Below are 21,428 nucleotides of genomic sequence, written 5' to 3'. Positions count from 1 at the left end.
AAAATGACCGTGGGCATTCGCGCCAAAAAGGCTATCGCGCCAAACTACCGAACGAAAATGTAGGATGAATGTACAATGTGATGTGATCATTCCGTATGGCACTTTTATGTTTGATAAACGTTTGTGAAAAGATAGATTTAATTCTAAGTGACAGTGGCATTCTCAAGGGCTGGAAGCCTCGTCTCAAACGTGTTCCTTAAATAAGTTAACTGATAAAAAAAAAGTGACATCTATGTTACCAGCACATTCCAAATGGCATTTGAGTGATACTTTTTGTATGCCATATATCAGACAATAATAATAAAAAATAAAAAAATAAATGTGAACAAAATAGTTATTAGGTAATGCACAGTAAAAACAAAACTAAAACAGAAAAAAATATTATATATATATATATATATATATATATATATAAAATGTATATGTCCACTTGAACCCTATATATAGGTGTGTAAATGTAGACAATGTGTGTGAATGTATATATATATATATATATATATGTATATATATATATATATATATGTATATGTATATATATATATATATATATATATATATATATATATATATTAAGAAAAATAAACAATTCTTGCACTCACGCTATGTTGTCCCTTCTGTGCTGGGTGCTAAGCCAGGGCTTGATTATCCAGGTATCCAAAAAGAGGTAGCAGCACTCACGGACTTTAAAAGTTCTAGTCTTTATTAATTCATATTAAAAAAATGACGATCAACATTTCAGTCCACAAAATGGGACTTTCCTCAGGATCAATACCAGGTACCAGGTATTGATCCTGAGGAAAGTCCCATTTTGTGGACTGAAACGTTGCTCGTCACTTTTTTTTTTTCAAATGTCTGTTTTTATTGAAGGTTTTTGTTTTAAAACAGAAAATATCTGTTAGGGGTACAGAAAGCAAGAGGGGGGAGGGAGGGTTAAACAAAATTTTGCACAGATACATATGATACATATGAAACAATTTATACTGTGATCCAACGGAACAGTAAAACATACAAGGCAATCCATTGCATATACATATACATTGTAGGTAGTGGACCTGTTACATGTTAGTGACATAATGGAAGGCTTAATGGAGGGCTTACCGCCCACAATGTTCCTAATATATGTAACATAACACAATGTGTGTAACATAATATCATTTGCTTCAAGTCGGTTGTGGTTTTAAATAATATAGCTTTGGTGAGATGTGAGTGAGCGTGGAATTATAATGACCGAGTAACATTGCCAATTGAGCAAACACTACTCTCTAACACAGTGTTTCCCAACCCAGTCCTCAAGGCACACCTTCCAGTCCAGGATTTAAGGATTACCCAGTTTTGTCTAAGGTGTTTTTAGAAAAAAAAAGAAAAAACACCTTAGACAAAACTGGGTAATCCTTAAATCCTGAACTGGTAGGTGTGCCTTGAGGACTGGGTTGGGAAACACTGCTCTAACGTATGGATTTCACCCAGTATATACTGAAGGCTCCCATTGACACAATTGGAGCAGGAATTTCTGCATGTTTCTACTTTTGGCCCACTCTTTTTCATAGATATATGTGGCGTTGACTCTAGTGACCACTTCGGAAATGCTGGGAATAGTATCACTTTTCCAATGGGCGGCTATGGTAGCTTTAGCAGCTAGCAATACATTTATTATTGCTGCTTTGGAAGGTATATGTCAGGGAGTAAATGTAAGATATATGTAGCTGGTGACAATGGAAAGTTTAGGCCTCCTATTTTGTGAATTAACATTTGTATAGCCATCCAATAAGGCTGAAGTTTCGTACATTCCCAAAATATATGTATAAGGGTACCTTTCGCTGCATTACATCTCCAGCATCTTGGCGTTACATCAGGATAAATGTTGTTTAGTCTATCAGGGGTCATATACCATCTCATCGTAATCTTAAAATACGCTTCCCAATGCGTCACACAATTGGAAGATTGTTTAGTGTGGCGAATGGCCTGTTCCCATACCAGGTCTGGAAACTTCGCGCCCAAGTCTTCCTCCCATTTTAGCATGTAAGACAACTTGGCGAGCTTATTGGGTTCTAATTGTGCTAAGTAGCAATATGTAAGGAATTTTGTAGTAGAAAGCGCTTTGGGAGGAGAGTAGCGCAAACGCCCTAATTTACACGTTACAATTTTTCTGGACTTATAGAATGAACTGCTTTGGATTGCAGTATATGTTTCACCCTTAAATGAAGGAACATATCATGTGGAGGAAGATTAAATATTGTTTGGAGTTCTGGAAAGGGTAATAGTCCTGTGTCATCGTATAATAAGTAGACGTGGGTGATACCATGGGCTGTCCAGCGTTGGACTGGAAGGTTCGGAGATATGTATGAAAGAGCCGTCAAAGGTGCTATAAATAATTGTTCATTATAGGGGTATATTGATGAACTCCAGGCATCCCATGATTTGATGAGAAATCTCGTGTTCGGTAAGCTAATAGACATTGGGCATGAGGGAGAGGTCCAGAGCATATCAGGGAGGGAGAGAATGTTACCACAATTGGACTCAAGTTGGAGCCATACCGGTTTGGATTTGTATGTCATAATGTTTAAGCATTGCGCTAATAATGTATCTATAGTAGTTTTAACATTGGGAACGCTAAGTCCTCCGTTGCTAATGGAACGCCATAGGGACTGGAATGATACCCTCGGAGGTTTTTTCTTCCAGATGTGGGCGTTGATGGCGGATTGTAATGAGGGAGTTGGGAAGTGCTATGGGCAGAGTTCTAAATAAATATAAGACATTGGGCAAGATCAACATTTTAATGGAATTGATCCTGCCCAACTAGGATATGTGTGTGTTAAGCCATGAGTCTGTTTGTTTAATGATCTTGGATAGAACCACTTCATGATTTTCCTTAATAATTTGCGCTCGTGAGTGTGTAATTTTGACACCCAAGTAGGAAATAGAGGTTTTATGCCAGTCAAATGAGTGAGTGGCTTGTAGGGTTGCTAAGGTTCCTGGATTTATCCTTATCGGGAGGATTTGAGTTTTTGTTATATTGTTCCGGTAGTAAGATACTTTGCCGTAGTCCGCCAAAGTGGCTAATAGATGAGGAATACTTTCCGATGGATTTGTAAGGAAAAGCATCACATCGTCTGTGAAAAGAGAAAGTTTTTTCTCTCCTGCAGGAGTATGTATTCGAGGAAGAGAGATGTCTTGTTTTATTGTTCTAACCAACGGCTCTAGGCATAATATGAAGATCAAGGGTGACAAAGGGCAACCTTGTCTAGTGCCGTTGGTTATTTGAAAGCTGCGTGAAAGGAAGCCTGTATTGAAAACTTTTGCAGATGGTGATGCATATAAGGCTTTTATGCTTGTGATAAATGATTGGGAAAAGTTAAACGCTGCTAGAGTGCTGGTCATATATAGCCAATTCAAACGATCTAAGGCTTTTTCTGCGTCTTAAGCCATTAATACCCCTTTGTATCCTTTTTGATGTGCCTAGTCTAGTATGTCTATGCAGTAACGTGTATTATCCCCAACTTGTCTACCAGGCACGAAACCTGCTTTTTCTGTGGATACTAGGTCCGGTAGTAGAGATTTTAACCTATTGGCTAAAAGTTGTTTTGCGTATAGTTTCACGTCCACATTCAGTAATGATATAGGTCGCAAATTACTACAGACTGTGGGAGGTTTGTTCGGTTTGGGCAGTGTTATGATATACGCTTCCAGCATTTCGTGAGGGAATTTACCTGTAGTTTTAATTTTGTTGAATAATTTGGTTATGTGAGGCGTGAGGTGAGGTTCTAATTTAATATAATAATAATTTAATAGTCCATCGGGACCTGGGGCTTTGTGTTTAGGAAGAGACATAATGGTTTGCTTTACTTCCTCTTCTGAAAATGGCTTTGTTAGCAGGACGTTTTGTTGGGGTGTGACTTGCGGGAGATCTATGTGTGATAGATAACGCAACACCTCAACTTGTGTAGGAGTATTGGTGGTATTGTTGTTTGTTAGGTTGTAAATCTCTTCGTAATAATTTGCAAGTTCATTCACTATATCAGTAGGACTATACAGTTTTGCGTTGGATTTGGAGGTAATGTATGGGATTTTAGTTTGGAGATAGTTAGATTTCAATCTATTGGCAAGCAATTTACTCGCCTTATTGCCCATGATGTAATGATTCTGTTTTAATTTATGTGCGTATTTAGTAAACTCTTGTTTTTGCAAATGGTGGATTTGTTCACGTGTTGATGCAATTTTTTTTTATAAAGATTTGGATGGGGAAGATTTGTTTGTGTTTTCGAACTTCGCAAGTTCCTGGAATAATGATGTGGAAGAAGCTTGGAATTGTTTTTTAACAGAAGAACCCAATTTAATGAAAACCCCCCTAATCACTGCCTTGTGTGCCAGCCATTGGGTTTCCAATGAAGTATCTGTAGATAAATTAGTAGCAAAATAATTGTCCAATTCTAATATCGCTGCCTTTAGGTGTGCGGGACAGTCAAGTACAGATTAATTTAACCTCCATTTGCCTCTTCCTCTTGGTGGGAAAGGTACCGCTATTATGGTTGCTACGGGAGCATGGTCAGACCATGTACGTTTTCCTATTGTTTGGCTAATTAAGTGGGGGAGTAAAGATTTGTCTATCAGGCATAAATCTATCCTCATATAAGTTAAATGCACGGGTGAGAAAAATGTATAGTCTTTCACAGAGGGATAGAGAATTCTCCAGGAGTCATAGAAATCCTGTGAGTGGAGTAGACCGGAAAAGAGTGTTCCATTCAGAAGGGATGTTTTGCTAGGGGATTTATTATGTATGCGTTGTGAGTCTAAATATGGATCTAGCGTGCAATTATAATCTCCGCAAATTATCACATGCCCCTGTTTCATTCGAGACACCTTCGTGATTGCTTTTTTTCAGGAAGGAATATTGGGATTCGTTAGGAGCGTAAAGGGATGCCACTGTAACTTGGATCCCATTGAGTTCTCCTACTAAAATCAGCAGTCTGCCTGCTTGGTCCGAGTATTGGTTTTGTAATGTAAAGCACCAGTCCGAGTGAAAAAATATAGCCACACCCTTAGTTTTGTTGGGTGCATAGGCGTAGTATGCAGTGGGGTATTTTTTGGAGCGTAGTTGGGGTTTGCTAGCAGCGCTAAAATGCGTCTCTTGCAAGCATATTATCGCTGCCTCGGAGGCATGCATGTCTTTGAGCGCCTGTCGACGTTTATATGGACTATTAAGTCCCTTGACGTTTAGGGACCAAATTGTCATGGTATTAGGCGTCATAATTTGAATGTTTTAAGTATAACTTTAAGTGGTAACATGAAGAGTCTATTGGGTCGAGGAATTTGCGCATAAAGTAGTTGGAACTATGTAGACATTTAACACTTGTGCACCGACAGTAAAGATTAATTGGTATCATTATATTAAGGACCATACAGTTCTTGAGGGATAATATGTACCCATGCAAGGGGGGTGGGATAGAGGGGGAGGGATAGTAACCAAAGTATTTACATTGATCTTCTACAGTAGGAAGATACAGGTAGGCCATTTAGAGAGTACTACAAGGTGATCTCTAGAGGTGGCCTAAGGGAGGGGTGGTAGTGACTCCTACCAACCTGATGATTAAACATGTATATTACATGAACTGAATAAAATATAACATAACAATTGTCAGAAACAGTAATGAAACAAAGACAGAATGATTGTATCCGATGCAGGAATGTAGAGAGAGACAAGGAGAGAGATCAAAAGGCATACATGCACAAGTACTATGACACACAACATTTCAGAAGCGTAATACATGTTTTTTTTTTTTTTTTTAGTAATTTGGGGTGTTACCCAGTGAGTTAAACGCTAGATGCATGACATATGTACGATTTGCATAAAGTGTTGGGAAATTGGTAACGTGGTTGCATCCTAGCTTTAGTGTGTAGTTTGCCAGAGCCCCCTGGTACACAATAACACCCTCTGTACCTACTCTCGTACATGACACTATGCCATATATCATCTTAAGTAGCAAATTGTTACATTATAATGAATATGCCATTAAGCTACATATACCCTAATACCGACCTGTAGCTCATATTGATAGGGTTCAGGGGTTGATAAACGCATTTATAGATGAATGAAATAATGCACCAACATGCAACTAGAAAATTACACTTAGGGAAGGCAGGCAGAACTACAAACTATGTACAAAATTATAACTCTCTATAGTACACTGGCTAAGGTTACATCCCTTTCTCCTCTTCTTTCTTTTGGCTAACAGTGTCCAAACCATGTCATTTTGTGAGTATACCCAAGTCTTCTCTGTGCCTTCCATCAGTCTCGGCTGTCCTGTTCCTCATTTCTTCTTTTGCACTCCAGCCATTTGCCACTCCGCCGGGATTTTTCTTAGGGAGGTTGCAGTTGAACATTGTTGGTGTGTGTCAGCATTATTCCAAAGTCCCCATTCCGTTAGTATTTTCATTCCTTCTCCTGGTTCCATAATGACTCGCGTTTTGCCTTGGCGCCAGATTAACAGCTTAGTTGGATATCCCCATTTGTAAGGCACATTGTTATTTCACAGTGTTTTCGTAATTGTAATGAATTCCTTATGTTTAGCCATGGTGGCGGCAGATAGATCCTCGAATAATGCAATATTGGTATGCGGATCCGGGAGTGCAGGAGATTTTCTTGCTTGCTTTAAGAGGGCATCTTTATGTGCATAATAATGAAACTTAACAATAACATCTCTTGGGACTTCATGCGATAAGCGGGCTGGACGTGGGAGCCTGTGCATCCTGTCATAGGCCCATGCAGAGTCAGGAAGATCTGGGACTAAAGACTTACAAACTGAGAGAATATAGGTCGGGAGTGCGTCCTGTGAGACATCCTCTGTTATGCCCCGGAATCTAACATTTTGCCTCCTCGATCTGTCTTCCAAGTCAGCTAGTTTCATTTTCAGTGTGTTATTTTCCTCAGATAGTATTTGGAGTTTGTCAACTACTTCATTATGGGCTACGCATAACTCCTCTGATTTATGCTCCAAGTGGTTTGTTCTCTCACCTATATTGGTGATCTCTTTGCGGAGGTCTTCATCAATCCGCTGGAAATCTGCTCTGATTGTTGCATGGAGCTCCTGTAACATTTTATGGAGACTCCGTTCAGTGATCGGGGAATCAGAATATTTAGAGGAGGGTGATTCCTGATCAGAGGGGCCGTCCGACATTATAGCCGATTCCTTGTCGCCATCTTGGAAATCTCTCCTCTTATCTTTCCTCCTCGTTCTCTGTGAGTCTGTCGCTTTGAGCTGCTTCGAAGGTGACATGGTGTTCACCTGTGTCAGTGAACCCTGTGGGGTAGTATAAATTTTAAAGTTTGCTGATAAAGTCGCTAATCAGGTCGGATTTACCACGGAGCACTCACTCCATGCGACCGAGTCCGCCGGAAGTCAGGCACGCCCCTGATCGTCACTTTTTTAATATGAATTAATAAAGACTAGAACTTTTAAAGTCCGTGAGTGCTGCTACCTCTTTTTGGATACCTGTATGTATCTATATATATATGTGTAAATGTAGACAATGCAAGGGACAATTATAATGTTTTATCTAATTATATATATTTATAATTATATTAACTTACATAAATGATTATTTCATATATCCAATAATTCTTATACATACATATGGGGGTAAAGAAAACACACATGGTAACACAATATAGAATAGTATATGGACTCAAAAGAAATGGCTATTGTCAGATGCTAATGTGCATTAGTAATATTAAACCACGGAAACTTTCCTTCTTAAACCAAATTCTTTTAAGAAATACATTTGTGGCATTAGCTGACTATATTTCTAAGAAAAGATAAATACATTTTTCAGGGAATATTAACACTGAGTGATATGCATTTGACATAAATCTCATCCTCAAAAATGGTGCAGGACTTTAGACAGAGAAAAAAATATGCAAGGAACATTGTGCAACATTGGCATAGAGGTGAGCAGCATCAAGGAAGCATTGGCACTGGCGATGGATAAAGATGAGTAAAAATGTTGTTTTATTTATTTTATGGCAAACTAGCTGGTGAGCATGCATTTAAAGGGAAACTGTATGCACCCAGACCACTTCAGCTCATTTAAGTGGTCTGGATACAATGTCCCATGTCCTTTAACCCTACAGTGGTAATTATTGCCATTTCTGAGAAACTGCATGAATTACCTCTGAGGGCTAACTCCACCTCTAGTGGCTGTCTACCAGACAACAACTATTTATTTATAAAATATTTTACCAGGAAAGATACATTGAGATGGGACTTCCTAAATTGAAACGGACCTTTGGTCCAGTATCTGAAGGTGGACGTCCTCACGCTCACGCTCTGAGGACCTCCAGTGTCAGATTTTTCCCCATAGGAAAATCCTAATGCGAGCGCTGAGGGACATCGGCACTGGATTCAAGTAAGTCACTGGAGGGTGGGGGGGGGGGGGCAAGGGAGGAGGGCACTGTAGGATTCTATAGTGCCAGGAAAACAGCTCTGTTTTCCTGGCACTATAGAATCCCTTTAACAAGGAACAGGGCACTATAGCCTTATTTGACTACTGTTTATGTTGTAGAAACACTGGCTACCATTTAGTTGATTTTATGAAAAGTCTTTTCTAGGTGACGCATACTTAGTATATAATAAAAATACAAATACCACTTTAATAAGTCTTATGGGGAAGGTTTTATAATGTCAGATCTTAGTCCTTATAGTTCTGAATTTACAAAACAGCCAGTAGATACCCCAGCACCAATAATATTGCCAGATATTTTGTTAGAAACAAGTAATAGTAAGCTGACTCATTGAGTAGTATCACCATAAACAAAGCTATTTTATAAAATTCCATAACATGACTTTTGGTACTTGCGTATATGCTTAGTTGAATGTGACTATTTATCGCAATAGATTGCCATACTTAAACTAACCAAAAATCTTAAAAAATCAAGGCCAGCAGAAGATTGATATAGGACAAGGAAAAACACTAAGTCTCCGACAAATGGTCTCTGCCAAATTTGTCACTTTGAGTATTTTGAAACTATAAACAAGCAGGTATATTTATATACATAGAAATTAGGAATGTATGAAATTTTGATAATGTTCATCTTCTCAACCACTAGATGAGCTACACCCAGGTTAGACATGTTTAGAGGAGTTACGTTGTTGTGTAAAGATAGGGTGGGTTTTCTCTGGCTTTACCTTTTCAAGTAATAAAATTGTGATAATAAAGTATTTACCCCCTAAGGATGGGGGAAAGACTGTAGGTCACATGAGACCTGGATTGTAATTGTAAATGTTGCCATTGGTTGCCTGAAAAAGTCAACATCACAAATTGTTGACAAATTAAAGGCTGAATTAAAGACTTACAGAAAAGTAAAAGTGTATTCTATACAGTGGAGGAATTACCACCAGTGCAGCTAGTATGGCTTCATAGGGCCTGTACAATAAGGGTGTCCTTCAGGTGGCCCATGCACTTATAGCCACCCAGTAGATATGTGTCAGCAGGGGCCTGGGCGGGCGCTGTGGCTCTTTAACAGAGCAACTGGTCCCCTTTAACATTAGTAGCCTTGGAGGAAGTGAGAGCCTGTCACTTCCCCCCAGCTAACAGAGACATAAAGCCACATGGTAGAGAGTAGGAGAAGACAGTGATTAGGGGATGTAGACTGGGAGAGCCAGCCTATTACTCTGAAAGGCCTAAGCCATCACACTGGACCCCAGGGAATCCACCCCTCTGCACACAAAAGATAGGAAACTGGAGGGCTGCTATAAATGTGTACATTTTGACCAGCATGTGTGTCTTTATGATTGTCAGTTGTGTCTGTGTGTCAGTGTGTGTGTGTCTGTGTGTGTATGTCTGTCAGTATTTGTGTCTGTGTGTCATATGTGTATCTGTGTAGCATATCAAATCATCACTATGTGAATTGCATTGGTCTAATCTGAGGTGCAGAAACAAATGCAAAATAATTTTAATAACAAATAAAGGATCTCTCCTACAAGCTTCCATACAAAGAATCCCTTAGATCAGGAGGGCTAGGGCAACTTTAATGGTGCCAATAAAGCCTTTAATGAAAGAGTACACAATAGTGCAATTTAACAAAATTATTTTTCACAAGTTCATACAAAATATATGTCTTCATCCAAAATGTTGGTTACAAACTAAATAACTGCTAACAAGGATAATTGTTCAAATTACCCTTAAATTTGAAAACAAAATTAAAAGCTTAAAATCCAGAAAAAAAAGGGTACAAAAACAAAGATTGAATTAAGTTTTACATATTATAATAAGTTCATAATACAAGCCTCTGTTTTAACTAAAAAAACAAGAACATAGATATTTCAATTATTCTTAGAAATACATATCTGAAGACGCAGTTGCCCATAATGGAGCTTATTACAATTTATTAATAGGGAGCATTACACATTTTAGGTCAAAATTGCCTGCTACTCTACATTCTAACTAGTTTCCTGACTGTTATTTTTGGGCTAACATTCCAACACAATTTCCATAAATCTCAAGTGTTTTAATGCAATAACATCGTGAACATCTAGGTGAAAGTATATATAATTACAAACAATTAAGACTCTTCACAAAAAGGCATGTGTGTGATTTTACTGTTGTGTTGATTTAAGAATTTAAGCAAATTAACCCCTTCACCCTTTAAGGACGGAGACAATAGCACAAGTTCTGACCAAAACAAAACCTAGAATTTGAGCCATATATCTGTTCAACCATAACTTACATCTTTCATAGTAAGGATACCCACAGTTATTATTTATCATTTTGTTCAGGAGAAATAGGGCTTTCATGTCACTTCAAACATTTCTATATGGAACACAACTTAATAGGAATACAATTTTTAAAAAAGTGTGATAAATTAAGAAATGTTTTTGTTTTGCATGGAATTTTAACTGTGAATGTCATTATACATAAAGGTTTTACAGCAAAAAAAAACAAAAAAACACACATATTTGTATGCTGTGATGTCCCATGAGAACAACAATACTCCCCCTCTGTATTGGTTTCATGGTGTATTGGAAAGTTACAGGATAAAATAAAGAGCTTGCCCATTTCAGTTTTTACACATTGAAATTTGCCAGATTGGTTTGTTGGGCCTATGTTGCCTTTGAGACGGTATGGTAGTCCAGGAATGAAACTTACTCCCATCGTGACATACCATTTCTAAAAGCAGACAACTCAGGGTATTCAAAATGTGATACGTTTAGTCATTTTTACTAGCTGCTTAGTTGCAAACCCTGTCCAAAGTTAGTGTTCATAACTGCCCTTTCACCAATAATATAATCATTACACATTTTACTGCTCTAAAACAATTTTATTTGTGTTCAGTGATGTCTTTAACATACATGTGTAATCTGAATTTTACCACATGACAGGAGGCTTCATATTTTGCATTAACTCTCTTTACTAACTCCACATAGCAGTAAAGAAAAGGAGTGAAAACATTAACCAATCAAAAAATAGTAGGAGGTATAGTATCCACAGTGATGAGGCTCCTCCCCCTCTTTCTTTACTGCTCCATCAGCAGACAGGTCAGAGTTTCAGGCTCTTCCCTTTATTTAGATTGTATTTTCTATGTTATATGCTAATTTTTTGATTTCCTTATTCTGTTTTCTTCTGGGAATCTTCTCCCTTCTATCCTGGGGGGTTCCCCCCTTTTCATTTTACGTTTATTTTACGTTTATTTTATGTTTATTTGTATATGTGTTTTATGTCAGACTTTATTCCCCTCAGGATCCTCCGTTTTCATTCCCCTTCGTTTTCGCTGGCTTCCCAGCTTGCTTTCCCCTCAGGGTAACGCTCACCCTGTCCCTAGCACTCCCTCGCGGCTCACCAGCCGCATTCTGTTTCGCCGACACGCCGGGAAACTTTTTTCCCGGTTTCCCGGTGGCCATCTTGGATCTCGCGTCTCGCGAGACTCACGGCCGCCATTTTGGGAGTCCCACGATCTCCGCAGTGTCGGCCTGCAGATCACATCCAGTCGTCGATATCTTTTCAGCTGCTCTATTTGTTACTCAGGCAGGGGTCACAGACGTTTTCCTGTAGGATAAAGAGGCTGCTGGCCCTTCCTCAGTGGTGAGTCCACTGTTATTATTCCTATTCCTACTTATTGACCGGGTGGATTTTGTGCCACCTTCCATTCCAACAGGGTGAAGCCCTTAATGCACTGCTGCCATCAGGTGGATTTCGTGCCACCTACATATATGTATATGTTAAAGGGGCATCCCAACCCCAGATTAATGTCACATTAAGGTGGATTTCGTGCCATCCTCACAGTTATACATACATATATTTCTGGGTGCGGCCCAGCAAGAAAAACCCAATTTACCCTGCTGGGGTTTCGGGTACTTTTACTTGTACCTACACTACATCACACCCTGCTGGGGTGTTATTACCGATTTTATTATTCTATTGAGTGCATATTATAATCAACTGACCCCTAGCCCATCTACCCTGTGCCAACACCATAACCACTATGGAAGCATCCCAAACCCCTGCGGACTTCCAGTCCATGATTGCAGAAGCCATCTCCGCCTCTATGGAGAAAGCGCTGTCCAGAGTTATGTCGGCATCTACCGACAAACCCAAAAAGGCCACGCTCACACTACCTCAAGACGAGGACTCTGAGGCCTCAGAGTCACACGTACTGGCGGACTCAAGCCCCGCCAAACGTCACTGGAAAGGTGAGAAAGCGGGCGATACACCAGCCAAGGGTAAAGCACCCAAACGCCATAGACCAGCCCCACCCACACCTGCCCACTACTCCTCGGATGAGGGGGAAGAACACACACAGTCTATGGCCGTATTGGACGAGTGGCAGGCTGCGGACTCTGATCCGCAAGATGATAATTGGGACTCGGACTCCGGCTCCCATACGGGCCTCTTACGAGGCACATTCCTGGATCACAGTCAGTTACCAGACGACCTCGCACCTACCCAGGAAGACGAGGCCATCCTAGACCCCACAGGGCAACGTCTTTTTGACCCTCGCAATATCCGCCACCCATGCTCCGGGGACTGGACACCCCCCGACCACCTCTCCCAATTTATGCACCGCTGGCTTCGCAAACCACTGGATAAAACGGTGCGCAACCGTCTACGCTCGGAATGCCCACGTCCCTCACTTCCCGACCATGTAACTCAAACCCCGGAGTTTGACCAGGTGATGAACACCTTAATGTCCCGAGGTGGCCGCGACCCCTGACGGGGCGTGGAGAAGGGATTCCACGGGGTCCAAGACAAACTGCTGGACGCCATCGGCCTGCTCTCCCGCATACTATACCTGGCAGATGATGCTCTCACTAGAGCCGATCAATTTGACTCTAGCATGGTCAAGGAATGGGCACATGACATCAGAGAATGGGCACAAAGGTGCTTCTGTTTCGTTGGCAATACCAACGTAGCACTCTCCTCTGAGAGGCGCAAGGCAGCTTTACTCCGTATTGACGGAAAACTTGTGGAATTGGGCACCAAAGAACTGGGACCGTTGGCACAGGGCAAACTATTTGGGGAACCCTTCTTAAAAGAGCTGAACAAGCATGTCAATATTTTTACGTCCCTGAATAAGGCTCAGACTTCCATGAAGCGAGTCTTCAGAGGTTACCCCAGTCGGGGTGTTTTGGGACGGGCTGGCCGCTACAGGGGCCACGCAGCCAGCCGATTCTGGCCTTCTGGCCCCCGGTCACACAGACCACAACCCTTCTACCCAGAAGTGGGCTTCAGACAACCCTTCTCCTATACCCGAGGAGCAGACCGAGGCAGAGGACCTCGTAGCCGTGGCAGAGCACGCTTCCCCACAGGTAAGCAACATCATGCCTCTTGTTTCACTTTCCCCTTATACCGCAGGCCGTATTGCTCTGTCTTTTCAGAAATGGATAACCATCTCCACGGACGCATGGATCCTCCAGACAGTTCGGGGCTACGTCATCGACTTCGTAGAACCCCCTTACCAGCTCACTCCTCCGCACCCCATTCAATGCTCCCAGGAGGACCGCCGCCTGATCGACGACGAACTACGAGAGCTCCAAACAAAAGGGGCGATAGAACCGGCCCACGACGGACAGGGTTTCTTCAGCAACATTTTCCTAGTAAAGAAGAAATCTGGAGAGTTCCGTCCAGTTATAAATTTGAAGGGACTCAACGCTTTTGTAATGTACAGGCACTTCAAGATGGAGGGCATCCATCTTCTGAGAGATCTTCTACAAGACAGGGACTGGTTTATGAGGCTAGACCTCAAGGACGCTTACCTGTCGGTCCCCGTCCACACATCTTGCCGTCAATTCCTCAGATTCCTATGGCAAAACCAACCCTGGCAGTTCACATGCCTCCCTTTCGGCCTCAGCTCAGCACCGTGGTGCTTCACCAAGCTTCTCAAACCAGTTGTGTCACGACTACGAACGCAAGGAATTCGGTGCATTATATACCTGGACGACCTGCTACTGTTCTCCTCAGACAGGTACAGTCTAACGCAACACACACGATATACCATTCAACTCCTGATGTCCCTAGGCTTCGTGGTAAATTACCAAAAATCGGAACTATCCCCAACCCAGACGATACAGTTCCTGGGCTTCGAGATAGACTCCAGGACCAGCACCTTACGACTCCCGATCTCGAAGATCACAGCCATCAAGAAGGAACTACGCAGGGTCATCCGCTGCCACACCATTCCCCTCCGCAACCTAGCCCGGATCGTGGGCCTACTGTCCGCATCGATTCAGGCAATCTTCCCAGGCCCACTACACTACAGGGCGATGCAACATCTCAAGGCCTCCTTCCTCCGCCAGAACCCTTCCTACGACCAGAACATTCCGGTAACGGAAGAAATCAAGGAAGAACTCGGATGGTGGTTGGACATCATGGAGGCTTGGAACGGCCGAGCCATCTTCGGGAATTCTCCCGACATCGTTCTGGAATCAGACGCCAGCCTTTGGGGCTGGGGCGCCACAGGCGAGGGCGGATCGACAGGAGGCACTTGGACTTCACAAGAAACCAACCTCCACATAAACTGCTTAGAACTCCTGGCGGGGTCGTTTGCGATCCGCAGCTTGGCGAAAGACCGCACGGACTGCTGCATCCTCCTCCGGATGGACAACGTCTCAGCGGTCCGCTACATCAATCGCCTGGGAGGAGCACGATCCAGGCTCCTGTCAAAAATCACGAAGGACATCTTCGAATTTTGTCTACCCCGGAGAATCTCCCTGATGGCAGAATACCTCCCGGGAGACACGAACCTGACAGCGGACTGGTTCTCACGCCACTGGCGGGACAGCAGCGACTGGAGACTGGGCCCAGCGATCTTCCAACGTCTTTTGGCCAGGAGGGGTCCCCTCCACCTAGACCTCTTTGCTTCACGCAACAACAGGCAGACAGACGAGTACTTCAGCTGGCTCCCAGATCCAGGGAGCAAGGCAGTAGATGCGTTTCTACAACCTTGGCCACCCGAGGGGGCGTATGCCTTTCCCCCATTCGCCATGGTGGCAAGGACGTTGCAATACCTGAAGACCCAACGCGGATCCCTGCTCCTCATCTCGCCCCTATGGCCGGGTCAACCATGGTTTCCGGATCTTCTGACAGCCTACAAGGATCCTCTCCTCATACCTACAAGGATCCTCTCCTACAAGGATCCTCTCCTCATACCGTCCTACCCGACACTCCTTACGGATCCCAAAGGGAACCAACACCCGCTCATCCTGGAAGGCCGTCTCACGCTGATGGCTTGGACACTTTCAGGGGAGCCTGGCAAACCGAAGACTTATCGCAAACGTCTCGAGATCTCCTCTGGGACTCATGGGCACCAGGAACCAGACGATGTTACCTATCAGCATGGAACTCCTGGTCTACTTGGTGCAGTGAACGGAATTTCGATCCCTTTACAGTACCTATAACAGCCATCTTGAATTTCCTCTCGCACCTCTTCTCCACGGGCCGATCTTATCGATCCCTCAACGTCATACGCTCCGCAATTTCGGCAGCCCACGTTCCGACCCAGGGGATCCCCGTTGGAAAAGACCCACTGGTATGCCGTCTTCTCAGGGGCATCAGACTACAGAGGCCTCCAAGACCTAAATATTCCCGACTATGGGACATCGAGATCGTTCTACAATTCATTAGGGACTGGCCGGACAACAACAGACTCTCGCTCCGACAGCTATCGGCTAAACTGACACTTCTACTTTGTTTGGTCTCATTCCGCAGAGTCTCGGACGTACGAGCATTCGACATCGATGCCTTTTCGGTCTCCCCAGAGGGAGTTACCTTCCAAATTTCACGCCGTACGAAATCCGATTCCACATCAGTCTTCTACCCTTTTTTCCCTACAGAACCGCTTCTCTGCGTGGTGTCCACCCTGCATCGGTACGTGGAAGTCACATCCCGATTGCGGGTCTCACCTTCGGGCCAACTCTTGGTGTCCTACGTTAGACCACACGTACCAGTCTCTACCACCACCTTGGCCAGGTGGGTAAGATGGATTCTATCTCTGGCGGGCGTAGAGGAGACCTTCGGAGCCCACTCCGTCCGGGGTGCGGCGGCCTCATCAGCCTTCACCGCAGGCGCGTCCCTGGCAGACATCCTACGAGCCGCAGATTGGTCACGAGAATCAACTTTTCGGACCTTCTATTTCCGCCCGAACCCGGGGGCAACCACGTCTCTCCTGTTTCAGCGTTAAAAAATGCAAAATATGAAGCCTCCTGTCATGTGGTAAAATTATGCTAGCGCTAGTGTACTTATAATCTTAATTTTAATAATGACAGGAGGCGAGTATTTTCCCACCCTCCACACCCTCGAGGAAGGAGATCCTATGTAAGTATGCCTATACTCTGAAGGATGAGATCTCATGTAAGTATACCTATACTCTGTATATTCCTTCCTTTTGCTCTGTCTCCTTACTCAGCTAATTTTAATCGGAGTTTGTACCTTGTTTAGATACAGCTTTTGTTTACTAATCACCGTCATACTTAGACTAGTTTTAAAAAATTTTTAGTGGAATCTGTGTTGGGTTTATTACATCACTGCAACCAGTTACCAGACCGGTTCCTAACCTTTTTCACGCTCTTTTCCAGCATAACTTCAAGACGTTACAGCTTACGCTCAGGATGGACATGTTTGGGCCTTCCTTCAACTGCCAGGACTTCGTATTTGGGAAAGTCACCCGTTGGTGCATGTTTGGACCATCCTCTAACTTCTAGGACTTCGCACTTTGGAAAGTCACCCATTGGTGCATGTTTCAAGACTTTTTTCCGTTTCTTTAAATATTCTATGTGTCTTTGATGTCGCTTGGAAAGAGGGGGAGGAGCCTCATCACTGTGAATACTATACCTCCTACTATTTTTTGATTGGTTAATGTTTTCACTCCTTTTCTTTACTGCTATGTGGAGTTAGTAAAGAGAGTTAATGCAAAATACTCGCCTCCTGTCATTATTAAAATTAAGATTATAAGTACACTAGCGCTAGCATAATCTTCAATTATGTGGTCAGAACTAAAAGATCACCATACACAAGAATAAATGAACATGTGAAAAACATCAAAAAAGGTTATGAGCAAAACAATATTTCAATGCACTTCAATCAAACACATAATTGTGATCCACAACATCTCAAATTTTAAGTTATACAAACAGTTGTTTGAGAGAGGAGTGGACATTATACAAAAAAATAAGGCAAAACAGAGATGAGGTGGATTTTTAAACTGCATACTTTGAGTCTCTTTGAATTAAACACAGACTTTGAATTGTGCCATTTTTTTATGAGAGGAAGAAAACTTTGTATATATTTATGCATTTTATACAAAAATAAACTACTTTTTATCCACAATTCTCATTTGATTTTAGTTATAAGTAAGTTTTATTAAGGTTAATAAATATGAGCTTTAAAAGTTGACCTTTTATGAACATGCTCTTTTATTTTTATTTGTATTTATTTTTTATTTTTTTCTAAAAAAATTATTATAACTGATTTAATAGGGATGTGATTTAATATGGACATTTATTTGAGTGGACATTGATTAATATATCTATCTGTGGGGGGCGGAGCCTGACTGCCAAACGGACAAGACGTGCAAAGAGTGGGCTCCCGAGTCTGGACTCAAGATTCAGGGCACAACGCCCGACCACCCGAGCACACGGACTGCTGACAGCACTAATCGAGTGCAAAAGACCGACCTGAACCCGGGGATACCAGACACTTGGTCCTCCGGTGCCGGGCGGACCACGTGCGACAAGCGGCCTGTGCGGGTGGGAGCCGAGGAGGGACGGCCGCTCTCCCGGTTCTCTGGCAGACGAGGGGGCACACACATCCTACCCTTCCCCCCCCCCTGCCGGTGGGGGTTATCCCGGCTCCCAAAGACCTGTACTGCCTCCGGTCTAAACGCCTCTGTGTACCCGGCAGAACTATCAAACTGCACGGGTCTGGAGCCACTCAAGATGGCGGACGCACCAGGCGCTGCGACGATAGACCAGACAATATCGCAACCGGATAAAGCAGACCCCAGGAGCCAAGTCCCGGACACACTGGGGGCCATATTTGACAATTTCTGGTCCAAGCTGCAGGGACGCATGAGACAAGCACAAGCTACAAAGAAGCCGGAGAGAGGTGAACAAAACCGCAATGAGCGGAGACCTCAACGGCCTCCCAAATGCCGAAAACCAAGCTACAATAACCTCGTAGTACTAAAGGGACAACCACTACCACATAAAACTCACAGGTGGAAAAAGCGGGCTACAGGCGGACATACTACCTTTCGCTGCCGCACGGTCACGGCCTCTACAACAGCCCTGCGTGGCGGTATCACTCGGAGGTATCCACGGAGACCAACCAAGGGCCGAATGGCTCCCATCAACACTCACAAGGATGACATCGATACTGGGACCATGTACCCTTCTTCCGAGCTGGGGGCTTACCTGGAGGTGACCCTCCTATGCCGCCCATATACCCGAGGGGCTAGTTGTGTTCCGACATACCCTCGGGCCCCCGACCCTGTTGATGGGGTCAATGGACATGCGGCACAGGCCCCTACTAAGGCCTCGGGCCGAAGAGACACGGCGCCCGGACGACGTGCACCCAGGAAGTACAGAGGGAGATCCGCAGAGCAGAGAGTTGATTGCCAGGAAGGCCCGGGCAGACTCAAGTTTGCCGCAGCACACACACTCCAGCACAAGCGGGGCATTGGCTGAACTTGTCGCACCATAGAAGCATCAGCCCCTTACCATGTGGGGCAGGCTAGCTGGATGACATGTGCCTACGCTCATCATTAAGCCCACACACTCACACATTGGGACTCTCTCCTACGATTAATGTTCATTCAATGCTGCCTAACAAGTAACGCTAGCATGCCTCTGAGCTGTACCTTAAAAATTTAATACATGTCTTCACTCCAAACATGGTATCCCCTGACCCTGTAACCACTAAGTTTACTATTTTTTCTGTTTAATAGGACTCAGCTCATGTTCCCTATATTGGAACAAACATTTAGGTGTTCTCGCTAGTCCACTCTACATAGCGGTGTTTAATTAACCTTAGTATGCTTAGTCTCATGCACCTCACAAGCCTTAAATATGTGTGTTATCAGATAGGCTCCCAGCCCCCAAGCCCCCTCAAATGCACCGCTACGCATAGGTGGAGGGACAAACCACGGTTGATAAACTAGCATGTTGACTAGCTATAGCTACCCACTTCCATGCTTCGACATACCAACGAGGTAACGTTTAAATTTGAACCTGACTTAGCTAAGTGAACCCTCAGTATTTTGCATAAATAACTTGTTTAACCTGTATGATGCCACAATTTAAATTTTCATAAAAAAGAGGCCGTTACGCCTGAGGGTGCATGTAACCATTGTATAACCTGTTCTGTGTAACGTATGTTTCTCATGCATTAACCTCATGTTCTCCTTTCTGTATTGACCCATCTTTTGCCTCAATAAAAACAAAGGTTGATAAAAAAAAAAAATATATATCTATCTGTGTATTTATATATATATATTTAAATTTCACATTATACGTTAAACACTTCTTCATTTGAGTTCATGTCAGGGGAAGTGTCTACCTCACAAAATAGGCACAAAGCTATTTAACCAGTTTCAAAAAGGCTCCAAACCAGGAGAGCAATTTGATGTTGGTGTATATCACTTTTCAGTAATATATCAAATACTGCACCCAGAAGTTTGTGTTTGTTTTATTTTCCCTGTATATTCCATTGGAAGTGACTGATCTTCTGATCCATACCTTGGCTTTTTTTCCACTAATTTTAATTTTCATTCACTCATTCTCATTTTCACTCACTTTTATATTTCCTATGGTATCACAGTAATGCACTATATATTTTTTTGACATGTTCTATTTTCTGTACATCTGTCTAAAAAACTACACACTTGTGAGGTTTAAGTCCCAACTTTTTATTTCAAATGCACTTTATGTTTTTAGGGGGAATATCACCTAAACGTTGTTTAATACATATCTGAATATATGATATATATATATATATATATATATATCTATATATATATATATAGATATATATATATATATAGATATATATATATATATATCTATATATATATATATATATATATATATGAATATATGATATATATATATATATATATATATATATATATATATGAATATATGATAGTGGAAACGGCACTGACCAAAGTATCCAATGATCTACTTGCTGCAAAATCTCATGGTCACTACTCTATCCTAATTCTCCTTGACCTGTCTGCGGCTTTTGACACTGTTGATCATCAACAGCTTCTTCTCATCCTCCGCAATATCGGTCTACAAGATATTGCTCTCTACTGGTGCTCCTCCTACCTCTCCCAGCACTCTTTCAGTGTTTCTTTCTCTGGCTCTGCTTCTTCTCCCCAACTCCTCTCTGTTGGTGTCTCCCAAGGTTCAGTCCTTGGTCCCCTACTGTTCTCCATCTATACGGCCTCCCTTGGTAAACTCATTAGCTACTTTGGCTTCCAATATAATTTCTATGCAGATGACAAGCAAATCTACCTGTCCTCTCCTGATATCTCCCCATTCCTCTTGACTAGTGTCTCTGACTGCCTCTCTGCTCTTTCTAACTGGATGGCTGCCCTCTTAAACTAAACTTGACCAAAACTGAAATTCTGGTCTTTCCTCCCTCAAGAGTCCTGTGTCTGTCTCCCTCCAAGTCAACGGTGCTACCATCAGCTCCACCACGCAGGCTCTTTGCCAAGGTGTTCTCTTTGATTCTGACCTCTCCTTTAAGCCTCATGTTCAATTTATCGCCAAATCCTGTCATTTCCTTCTCAAAAACATTGCGCGCATCTGCCCCTACTTAACGCCAGATGTGACTAAGTTGTTGGTCCATTCCACTGTCCTTTCTCACCTTGACTACTGTAATCCGCTTCTCAGTGGTCTTACGTGCTCCCAACTTGCGCCGTTACAGTCCATAATGAATGC

The sequence above is a fragment of the Pelobates fuscus genome, chromosome 5 (assembly GCF_036172605.1).
Source record: "Pelobates fuscus isolate aPelFus1 chromosome 5, aPelFus1.pri, whole genome shotgun sequence".
NCBI lineage: Eukaryota > Metazoa > Chordata > Amphibia > Anura > Pelobatidae > Pelobates > Pelobates fuscus.
This window is presented reverse-complemented; position numbering follows the sequence as displayed.